The sequence below is a fragment of the Babylonia areolata genome, chromosome 34, assembly GCF_041734735.1.
Source record: "Babylonia areolata isolate BAREFJ2019XMU chromosome 34, ASM4173473v1, whole genome shotgun sequence".
In the NCBI taxonomy this organism is placed as follows: Eukaryota; Metazoa; Mollusca; class Gastropoda; order Neogastropoda; family Buccinidae; genus Babylonia; species Babylonia areolata.
The window spans coordinates 11,851,359-11,863,465 of record NC_134909.1 but is presented as its reverse complement, the minus strand read 5'-3'; positions in this window follow the sequence as shown (position 1 = coordinate 11,863,465).

Genomic DNA, 12,107 nt, shown 5'->3' with positions numbered 1-12,107 from the left:
TATTTATTTATGTAAGCTTATCTATTATTTATTCCCCCCTTTTTTTTCTTCTTTTTTTTTCTCAAGGCCTGACTAAGCGCGATGGGTTACGCTCTGGTCAGGCATCTGCTTGGCAGATGTGGTGTAGCGTATATGGTTTTGTCCGAACGCAGTGACGCCTCCTTGAGCTACTGAAACTGAAACTGTAAAACCGCTTGGTAGAAAATGCTGTTGATTCTTCCTTAAGCCTTTTAAATGATGGCAGCGTTACCAGAATCCCTGATATTGTAACTCACAGGGCATCTGCTATAAATCTCTCATTCATATCTGCAACGTTGTATCCAGAATGTAAATGGACAAGGCACAAAAATACACTGGAAAGTGATCATCTACGGCTCATCATGACTTTTAATGAAACTGAAAGATATGCGGAATTTCAAAGTCCCAAAGTATAACTATAAAGATGCTGATTGGGAGAAATTCGAAAGTATGCTTGCTTAAGATAGACGACAAAGAATTTCCGTCCAGTGCAGAGAAAGCAGAAACATTTGTAGAAATGTTCTCAGAGTCTATGCGATTGGAAAGTCTATCGCCTAAAAAGAGTAAACACAGAACCGAAGAAGAGAGCAAAAGTGATTATACAGATCCAAGTCCCGATAACAGTCAATACATGCTCCACTCACACTCAGTGAGGTTAAAGACGCATTACTATCCGTCCCTAAAAAGAAAACATCTGTAGGACTTGACGCGCTCTCAAATGAGATGCTTAGACACTTAGCAGAAAATTTTGTTGTTTTGTTATTTAAGCTTTTTCAAAAGTGCTGGAATGATGGTTTAATGCCAGCACAATGGAAACAGTCTATTGTAATACCAGTTCATAAACAAGGAAAATGTAAAACAGATAAGAACAGTTACAGGCCAATTGTGCTAACATCACATACTGGTAAGCTGATGGAAAGAATAATTTTGAGAAGATTGATGTACTATTGCCATAAAAATAGAATTATCCCAATTAATCAAGCGGGCTTTCAGATAGGTAGATCTGCAATAGATAATTTGGTTTAACTTACAACACATGTAAAACAACAATTTGCTAGAAGAAAAAACGTTCTTGCAACTTCCTTTGATATAAAGAAAGCCTATGATCAAGTTTGGCATGCAAAGTTACTTTTTAAACTGAAATCTGTTGGCTTTTCAGAGCGTCTCTATATTTATATCAAAGATTTCTTGACTAAAAGACGTATACAAGTACGAGTTGGAAACACGTACTCACATCCTAAGACTCTTCACATGGGATTACCCCAAGGTTCTGTTATTGCTCCTGTTCTATTTAACATCTTGTTGAACAACATTTATCAAAAGACGTGATCCTAGTGCAATACACAGCTGATATATGTATGTGGATGAATGTAACTATGAAACTGAAACTGAAATTCCCTCTCTTTCTCTTGTGCTCTCTCTCTCTCTCTCTCTCTCTCTCTCTCTCTCTTTCTCACATACATACATGCATACAGGCAGACATACATATATGCATACATTATATACATACAAGTACGTGCACGTGCACATGCATTCCTGTCCAAACGTATCCAAACACTGACCATTCTTTTCTGAAGTAGAATTATGTTGGAGACGAAGTAGATTCCTCCTCTTGATCCTTTTGATTTCCATGTACACATCGACATTCTCGATAATTGAGGCTGAGTAAAGAAACGCCACGGTTATGTGATCTTCCCAGATCATACCTGAGAAATGTTTGAAAATATAACATAGCAGCCTGCCATGTGGTGTGCTAATTTCTACCGAGAGACCAGAACAACGGTAATCCATCCTGTGAAACTTCAAGAACAGTAAGTATTCAGGCTCGACTGAGAATCTGAACCGGCACAAAGAATCGAGCTGCATACTGTTTAAGCGTTCGTCTGTGGGTGCAAGCCAGAGTGATATGTGACCACTTTCAGCTCTGAACTTGTGCAAAAGGTAGCCTTCCATGCATGACAGGATGTCCCTTGAGGTGATGTTGACGACCGTATCTGGGCAAGGTAAAGCATGGATATCATTACGGATGTTATCATTACATAAAAACAGTTGATACGTTCCATGTGGTTGAAAGGAATGCAACCTGTTCTGATGTTGGTGAAATAGATGTTTAAAGGTTCTATAGTATGTGAATCAATTTTGACCAAATTGTGATTTGGAGAGAGAGAGAGAGAGAGAGAGAGGGGGGGGGATTACATTAAATTGAATAAAACTTATTGTCTGGTGGTAATACAGTAAGCAGGACAATGTGTTTTTTTTCATCCAGCCCTCGAAGGGGAAACACTTAAATGACACAAGAGGAGGGAATCATTACATCAACACAGCATGCACATTATAATCATGGTTACCTGAATGATAATTTGGCATTAACAACACTATATAGCTAGACGAGAATGAGAGGAGAGATATATTAATGGGGATATATATATATATATATATATATATATATATATATATACATATACATGAACAGAATAAACAGAGAGAGAGAGAGAGAGAGAGAGAGAGAGAGAGAGAGAGAGAGAGAGAGAGAGAGAGAGAGAACTTAACTTGATTATACGTCAAGATAATGATCAAGCAATTACAATAAGAACTGAAATAAGCATACACATGTTACAAAAAAGTAATAGAAATAACACCATTTGAACAGATGTAGGAGCAATAAAGAGTCTGATGGAGAGAGATGGACTGAAACCGACAGAGACATGGAGAGAGATAGAGAGACAAAGACAGAGATGACGTTATATAAGATTTGTAATGCCAGTTAATATCATAATGAAATATATGTATACAAACACAATTCTGTGCACACGTGAATACAAAAGGCAATCAGAATGTCACCATCAGAAGAATAAAAGAGAGGGAGGGGGAAAGGTGTATGTGAGAGAGTGTGGAAGGGGCAGAGAAGAGAGAGGGGGGAGACAAAGAGAGAGAGAGGGAGGATAGAGAATGAGAGAAAGAGGGGGGTGGGGGTGGGGGGTATCAGTCCATATCCAGATAGTAATCAAGCAACAACGAAAAACTAAAGTGAAAGGCATGCACATGTGAGACAAAAATTATCTTTTTTCTTCTTTTATTTTGGAGCAAGAAGTAAAATAACGTTACAGAAACAAATGCTATCAAAATATAGCAGATTAAAAATAATGAATAAAAAAGACGGAACAGTTTTCTAGTAGTGTGATTTGTAACAGAAAGAATTGTTCTATACTGACTGAAAAAAATGGGGAAAGTAATGTTTTTGAAAATCATGCTGTTTTTGTGTTGTTTAATGGATACTGGGAGTGAATTCCACAGTCGTGAACTAGAATAGGAAAGGCTGGATTTACATAAGTCTATTCTGGGAATTGGGACATTTAATTGTGTTTCATTTAGGTTCTCATTTACGGAACATTTATTCAGTAAGTAGTCCGGAACACGAACTGTCACTATTTTGTGAATCAGTTCTCCTTTATTGTAAGTCAGTCTTTGGTGTAGTGGTAGAATGTTAAGTTTTCTGTAGTTACAGATTTTGTCAAGGATGAGGTTTTCTATAGAACAATTTCAAGCTGAGAAGTGGCTTAAAGGTGTTGGCACTTGCAGTATCCCATATAGTTGATACATGTAACAAATCGCTTTGTACACGTGTTGTCGGTGACAATTTGTTATATGGTATTTTGTGTGTGTGTTGATTTTTATGTGTACTTGAAAATGCGGACAATTTTTCACGCAGGAACATAAGGTTCCCATCCGATGTTCTGTTGTGCGATATATTGTGAAGCACGTGAATGCCTTTTTTTTAAAAAACTGTTAATTGTTAACATTAGGCCAGTTCCGTTTCCCTGAACTGGCTTATTTTTGCCGATGCCAGTCATTGCTGTTTGCCTTATGGGCCAGAAGCTTTCCCGTTGTGAACAGCATCGAGGCATACTGGACATGAGGTATTTATTGATTTGTTTTATTTTGCCGAAGAAACTAAATATTTTTGTTCTTGATAATTTTTCCAATATTCGGATAAGACTGGTTTGTGTTTAATGGGGAAAAAGATTTTACTTAAAAAAATACGTGAGTTCAATATAGATTTTTCATATTGGGAATGCTCCAAGTTGAATAATTTTGGGAGCTGCTTGGTATGAGGTAAGCGTTTACACTTTATATGAATGTAATGGTTGATCTGTATTCATTGGGGGCAGACATTTGGGTATAGCTGGTTGAGGCGGGAGACTTATGGGGATACTTTAATTTCGTTTTGAGGGAGACGCTGGACCACTGCCGTCCCGGGGAAAGAATACCTGCTGAGGGAGAGCGGCCATGCCAGGAGCTACTTCCAACGGCGGACCACCCATTGGTGTGGGGCCCAGTGTTCCACGGCGTCCGTCGGGGGGGGTGTCGGCCCTGAGATGTGGGCGGCCGTCATTGTAGTGTGTGTGTTTAGTTACCTTTTGTTTATATTTTTTTTAGTGAGTTGAAAAAAAAAAGGAATTTATTTTTTGAGTGAGTTGGCATAACGAATTTATTTTTTTGATTGAGTTGGGAAATGAACACTTATTTTCTTTCTTTGATTATATATTTATTAATATTATTGAGTTAATCAAAAAGTAAAAGAAAATGTGAGTTTGTGTTCTTCTAAAAAAAACACAAAAAAACTTGATTCGCGTTCGTGTTTTGCTTTTTTGGTTCGGATGGAGTGCAGGTTGAAAGTAGCACAGGCCTACGAATTTAAGTAAAAAATAATCCGTTACAATACATAATCAACAGTAGATTGGTTAAAGGTCTGAAAAAACAATTTTCTTAAGTGGCAATCAACGAAGTGTTTAATTTTTGAAAGTTGGTATGTTTTTATGGAAATTTGCTTGTATATGCTAAATATATGATGAGTCCAAGAAATATTGTTGTCAATTATTATTCCAAGGATCCCGTTGTTGTCATCTTCATTAATGGCTTGGTGGTTTATTTGAATGGGGGAAAACGTATGTGTGAGGCTTTGTCTTTTTTGTCAGGTCGTTGTCAACATAAACTTGATTTTTGGAGGGTGGACTGCCATGTGGTTAGGATCAGACCATTCTGTTAGGTTGTTTACGCTATGTTGCAGAGACAGCATAAGCTGGTTTATGCATCTATGGCTCGTGTATAATGTTTTGTCATCTGCAGAAAGTTCACAGGATGTTTCAATATGAACGGGACGATCATTCATGTATAATGTGAAAAGCAAAGGACCCAGGACAGAACTCCATACTTGAGTGTTTGTAAGGACGAGGAAGATGCATTAACAGTTACACACTGTTGTCTGTTTGTAAGACATGAATAAAGGAGATTGAAGGTACTGGTGGGGAGACGGTACAGCGATAGTTTTCTGATAAGGTCATGGTCAGTTACGTCAAATGGGTTTTTGAAATATATAAATAGAACACCACAGTATTCGTTATTATTGACTTTAAGCCATTCATCAACAAGATTAATTAGTGCAGTATAACAAGAGCGGCCTTGTTTAAGAGCAGTTTGGTCAGGGTGATGGAGTTCATTGCTCTCCGTATGTTTGAGAATATGTTCTTGTTTTTTTATCAGAGTGGATTTCTTCTGATAATTTTCCTAGAAGACAACACATTCGTTGCCATGGATTCTTCTTCAGTGTGTAAATGCGTGAAAAAAAATCCAACCTACTTTGTTTCAAATATAAGCTTCTTCGCCAAGTAAAACGTTTGACCTGTGGATTATTTTCATGCCAGACACCTGTTAAACTGAATTATGCCATCATATTTTCTACACTATCTTTTGCTTTCTGGTTATTTATATTGTTATAATTATCATAATCTCAGTACGAGTCGAGAAACAGATTCCATTCAAATACTAAAAGGAGGGCATGATTGTCATGCTTACCTATTCTTTCCTTTAAAGTTTCGTAAATTCAGTACTATCTTTGTTTGGACCATGAAAATTTATCAACAGAATATCTTTCTCCGTTGCTCTTGCTGACATAAAAAAAAATTCCATTTGTATCCTTTTCTGCTTTATTTATTTTATAATTAGAATTATTAATTTATTGTATTGTGATATGCTCCAAATAAAATACTGTATTAAAAAAATCATTCAACATTGTCACTCCCATAGCATTTAATTTATATGCGGTGAAAGTATTATGATAAGATTATCATTAGTATTGTTTGTCATTTCACAGCTTAAGTTCATCTCATTTTACGTATTATCTAACGTATAATCAGGCCTATATATGTCAACACCTCTGCTTGCAGGAAGCACGTGGTGATACTTTATTTTGACACCTTCCTGATTCCAGTCATACTTCATTTTGCACACATGAGTACACATTAAAACGTCTGAGTTCGGAGTTCTCTCTCTCTCTCTCTCTTAGTAACCTCGATGATGATGAAGAATGTGAACTTAATAATGCAATTTCAGAGAACGAGGTTTCGTTCGCTCTTCACAAGCTGAAGTCGGGAAAAGCATGTGGACTTGATGGTATTTCTGCTGAAATGTTAAAAACTGGTGATAAAATTACTGTACCATTTCTGACAAAATTATTTAATGCTCTGTTCGATAAAGGACTGTACCCAAAAGAATGGTCCAAATCTATTATCATTCCCATTTTTAAGAAAGGCGATATTGATAATGTTGATAATTATAGAGGGGTATCCCTTTTAAGTATCATTTCTAAGTGCTTTACAAAGGTGTTGAATAATCGATTATATAATTGGTTAGAAAATAACGAGATGATTACAAAAGGTCAAGCTGGTTTCCGAAAAAACTACTCAACTGTTGATCAGATTTTTAACCTGTATACTTGTGTTCAGAAATGCATGTGTCAAAATAAGAAATTATACGTTGCTTTCGTTGATTTTAGAAAAGCATTTGATTCTGTAAGACATGATAAGTTGTTACAACATTTAAGAAAACAGGGTGTATCTGGTAAATTCTTTAAGTCTTTGAAAGCGATGTACGATTCATTGTTAGCATGTGTCAGGGTTAATTCACAATATTCTGAATTTTTTGATTGTCCACTTGGTGTACGACAGGGATGTGTCATGAGCCCTACTTTATTTTGTACATTTATCAATCAGATTGCTGAACATATGTCTGTGTCAGGTAAACATGGGGTTCAGTTGATACCAGGTAGCATGGAACTGTTCATATTGCTTTTTGCCGATGATATTGCTTTATTATCAACAACTCCAATAGGACTTCAAAATCAGTTGAATATTCTTAAATCATGCTGTCAGGTGATGAAGTTGAAAATTAATGTGCAGAAGACAAAAATAATGGTGTTCAGAAAAGGCGGATTTTTAGGTAGGCATGAGAAGTGGTTTTTTGAAGATGAAGAAATAGAAGTAGTAAATGAATACTGTTATTTAGGGTATACATTCACATCAAAGATAAGTCCCAAAAAGGGGACCGAACATCTTGTTGTGAAAGGCAAAAGGGCAACCATGAGCCTTGTGAAGGCTTTTCAAAAGTATAAAGAAATGTCATATGCAGTATTTTTCAAAATATTTGATGTAAAGGTACAGCCTGTTCTGTTGTATGGATCTGAAATTTGGGGTATGAATAGACAAGAGAATGTAGAAAAAATTCATTTATTAGCATGTAAGCGATTCTTGGGAGTGCCAGTGAAAACACCAAACAAAGTGGTTTATGGTGATCTTGGTAGATATCCGTTATTTATAAACTCGTTATTAAATGTTATAAGGTACTGGTTGAGAATACTACAGATGGATCAAAATAGATTGCCTTACATGGCTTATCAGATGTTGCTTGGATTAGATTTAAATGGAAAACAGTGTTGGGCTTCTCAAGTTAGAGAAATATTATGTACAACAGGTTTTAATTTTGTATGGTTGGAACAGGGTGTTGGTGATGTGAAAGGATTTCTTATTACTTTCAAGCAAAGACTTACAGATATCTTCATTCAAGAATGGTCGGGTACTATTAGTGATAGAGACAGATATTCATGCTACAGATCATTCAAAGTTGTATTTGAAAAAGAAAAATACATAACAAATGCTGATGAATATTGTTTCAGAGTGGCGTTGTCTCAGGCCCGATTTAATGTGCTTCCTTTAAATAACAATGTTAATAGGTACACTGAAAATGATGTTTTAAAGCATTGTCCTTTTTGCCAAGGTGAACTAGAAGATGAATACCATTTGTTGTTTGTTTGTTCTGTATATAATGATTTACGGACAAAATTTCTTCAAGACTGTCTAAACATGTCTCTTAGTTCACTTCTCTGATCAAACAACAAGCAGAGAAATTTCCGTGTATCAAAATTTATTTTCCATGCGATCAAAAGGAGAAGTCATATACTCAGACCTCATTAAGTAGAATTAATGTCAAGTCCATGAATATTATGATATTGTGTCATCTGTTCAAGTGTTATAATACCCCTTCCCATGCCCACCCCCAGTCCCCTGGTTTTGAATTGTGGTCCATGGCCAAAGTTCATTAAAACAATTTCGTTCGTTCGTTCGTTCGTTCTCTCTCTGTCACACACACACACACACACACACACACACACACACACACACACACACACACACACACATGACAGTGACAGAAAACAAACAACTATCAGTTTCAGTTTTTCAAGAAGGCATGACTGCGTTCAGACAAACCCATATACGCTACACCACATGTCAGGCAGATTATCAGCATAACTCAACAGGCTATTTAGGCCTAACGAGCACACAATTTTGCCAGGGGACATTGCCATGGGTTCTTCTTCAATGTGCGAAGTACATGCTGCACTCAGGGCCTCAATTTATCGTTTAATCCAATAAGACGCTCTGTTTGACTTTCCCAACTCAGGACAAAAGGCGAGAGCGGAAATCGAACCTAGACCCTCACGGACACTGCTTTGGCAGATAAGCGTCTTAACCATCCTGTCACTTTCCTCTTCCTTCACCTTGTCATGCGCGTCTCAGTCAGCCCTTGAAAATCCCTCGGAGACGGGGTGATTGCGTACCAGGCCATATCTATCTGCAGCAGGTATTCAAGGTGAACAGTCTTTAGTCGACAGAGGAATGTTGGTGAGGGAAGTCGGTAACTTCGGGTAAAACACTGTCTTCAAGGACTGGGTCAGTGTGAAGCTGGTTTCAGGACGGCTGCAGGCTGGGCGAGGCCTTCCCTTCTTCACAGAGAGTGTGTAGGTTAACATCGCCAGTTCAACCTTCCCCTGGACCGCCTCAGCTATGCGTCGGCTTCGGACGATTACGTCAGCTGACGCTGAACAGTCGACTCAGAACTGACACGGACTAGGGGAATCAGAATGTCCACCACTCTATGGCCACCACGCGGTGTTAGCGCATTGTGATTTCTGGCCAGTGCTCTGAATGTCAAAGCAAACAAGTGCAGGTAACAACGAAACTGTCCTTCTGTTATTTAAAAATGTATGTATGTAACGCACCATTCGGATACATTGCAGGGTGTGTCCCAATATGAATATGGAAAAAAACCAAACCAAAACAAAAAACAAACAAAGAAACAAAGAAACAAACAAAAAACCCACAAAAACCCACAATCATAATAATGATAATAATAACCCGTCAAACTTTTCTACAGTTTCGTTAACACTGATGTGAAACGGAGAATAATATTGTGAAGCGTCAAATCTGTTACAAGAATCCAGTTGTTAACGGGCATTTAATATCTTGTGTCTCACCTTCACAGTGCATGGATTTTATGTTGAGACTGCTAGGCTATATCAATATATGTAACATGTTTATATTTGAACAGACGTGGTCTCAAAATATAGTATGCAAATAATCAGTGTGTGTCTGTGCGTGTGCTCTCGCGTGTGTGTGTGTTTATGAGAAAGAGAGAAGAGAGAGAGAGAGATAACGAACGAACGAACGAATCTTTTTAATGAGGGAAGTGGAATAAGCATGCATATGCTTTTTTACATCCAGCCCTCAGGGCAAAAGGAAATGAAATCAAAATGTTCACAAGATAACAAAGGGTTATAGAAAAACATACATGAAATTCAAATACACTCAATTGCACAGCAGCATTTACAAGTACATAATCATGATACCTGCATTAATGACAGCAATGTACATGAATATGGTAATGAGAGAGATAGATAGAGTGAGTGAGTGAGAGAGAGAGAAACAGAGGATGAATGAATGAATGAAGGAAGGAAGGAAGGAATAAATGAATGATAAATGAATGAATGAATCTTATTTCCGATAGCACCAGAGCAAGCAAACAATTGCCCCCTCCAGCCCTCGAAAGGGAAAAACGTCCAAAGAAAAGGTATGAAGAAGACCACAAAAAATGAGCAAACGTTAACAAATTCATAGAAAACGAGAAAAGAAACAACACCATAATAAGCATCATATTTATAAGAAACAACACGTAATTTATAGCATCATATTATAAGAAACAACACGTAATTTATAAAAATGCGCAGCGAGGGAGAGAGAGAGAGAGAGAGATGGAAAAAAGCGACAGGAGATGAGATAGTATTTATAGAGAGGGTGAGATAAAGAGACAGAGTGAGACATGTGGCGAAATACAGTAATATCATATGACATAACATAATATGGTATACTAAACAGAATTTGCAAAATTTTCCATCAGGTATTCATGATACCTTTTCTTAAACACAGTGATACTTGTATGAACATTAAAACTTGATAAGATATTGTTCCAGAGGCAACCACCAGAGTAAGTGAGACTCGATTTGAATAAATCAATTCTTGGCAGTGGTACCATGATCTTGTTGTTGTTACGTATAGTAGTTGTAAGGAATCGCTGTTTCAGATATGGAGGAGCAAAACCAGACATGATCTTAAACATGAAAAGCGCCTTATTATGAGTGAGTTTCCATTTAAATGGCAGAATATTGTTGAGGCATAATTTACATGTGGTTCGATATAAGCATGGAAAAATAATTTACGGCAATGCTTGTTCAAGAAATGCTTGATTCTAGAAAGTTGATGAATCTTTTTGGATAAAGTTTTACAAGTCATCATAACATGTTGAGACCATGACAAGTTATTATCAATAATAAGACCAAGTACTTTGTGATGACTGACTTCCTCAATCATTACGCCATTGATATACAATGGAGAACGAGTGGATAGTAGGTTTTGGCGCTTTTGCCTTGTGGTAATGACAATGCATTTCGTCTTTTGCGGGTGTAAGCACATATGATTAAGTTCAGACCATGTTACTATTGTAGCCGTGCTCCGAGTGGTTCTAATAGGGGGGTACGGCACAAAAGACTTAACTAAATATGATTGAATGAATTAAAGGATAGACAAGATCCCACGCACAGGCCAGGAACATATAGAGGCCAGTCACAAATGGGTTTTCTATTGTTTTATTTACATAAAAAGAGAAGACCTAAAAGAAGAAGACAACTAGGAGAAGAACTAAGAAGAAGAAGACAAAAAGAGAGAACTAGTCTAAGAGAAAATAAAAAGAGAAGACAGTGCCTGGAATGACACAAACAAATGTCATAAGTACAACAGGTCAACACAAGTGAATAATAAAGCGCATGTACACATTTTACATGGAAAGACTATCACTTGGGTTTGGGATACGCAACAACATAATGCATATGTGTGAAGACCAAACGCTGACATCAAATGACATTTCTAATACATTTAAATAGCTCAGTTAAAGTGATTGAAACAATTAATCCAACACTATCTTGAAATCACAACAGCAGAATACTACACACATCTTAGAGTACTGAGCACACTGTAGCAGTACAACTGATATTAGTATGAAAGATAATACCTGAATAACAAACAAGATAGAGAATCAGTCGCTTAGATATAATACTGGCAAACTGATAGACCAGATAGTAAGTGAAGAACCACCATGGCTTAACCATTAAGTGGTGAATGAACTTTACGCACTCACTAGAACATTCTGGAACAAACTATCTGTGTCGAGAGACGTCACTGACTGTGACGTTAAGAATCAAATGGAACACTGCTCCATGCAGATGACGACATGGCAATTATTTAGATCAGTCATAGCCGATCTGTGACTAACTTGTCAAAGCAATAACGGAACAAAGAATTAACTGAACAAAGCAATAACTGAACATACTCATATAAACACAAGTACTGTGTCGAATAATACAATTT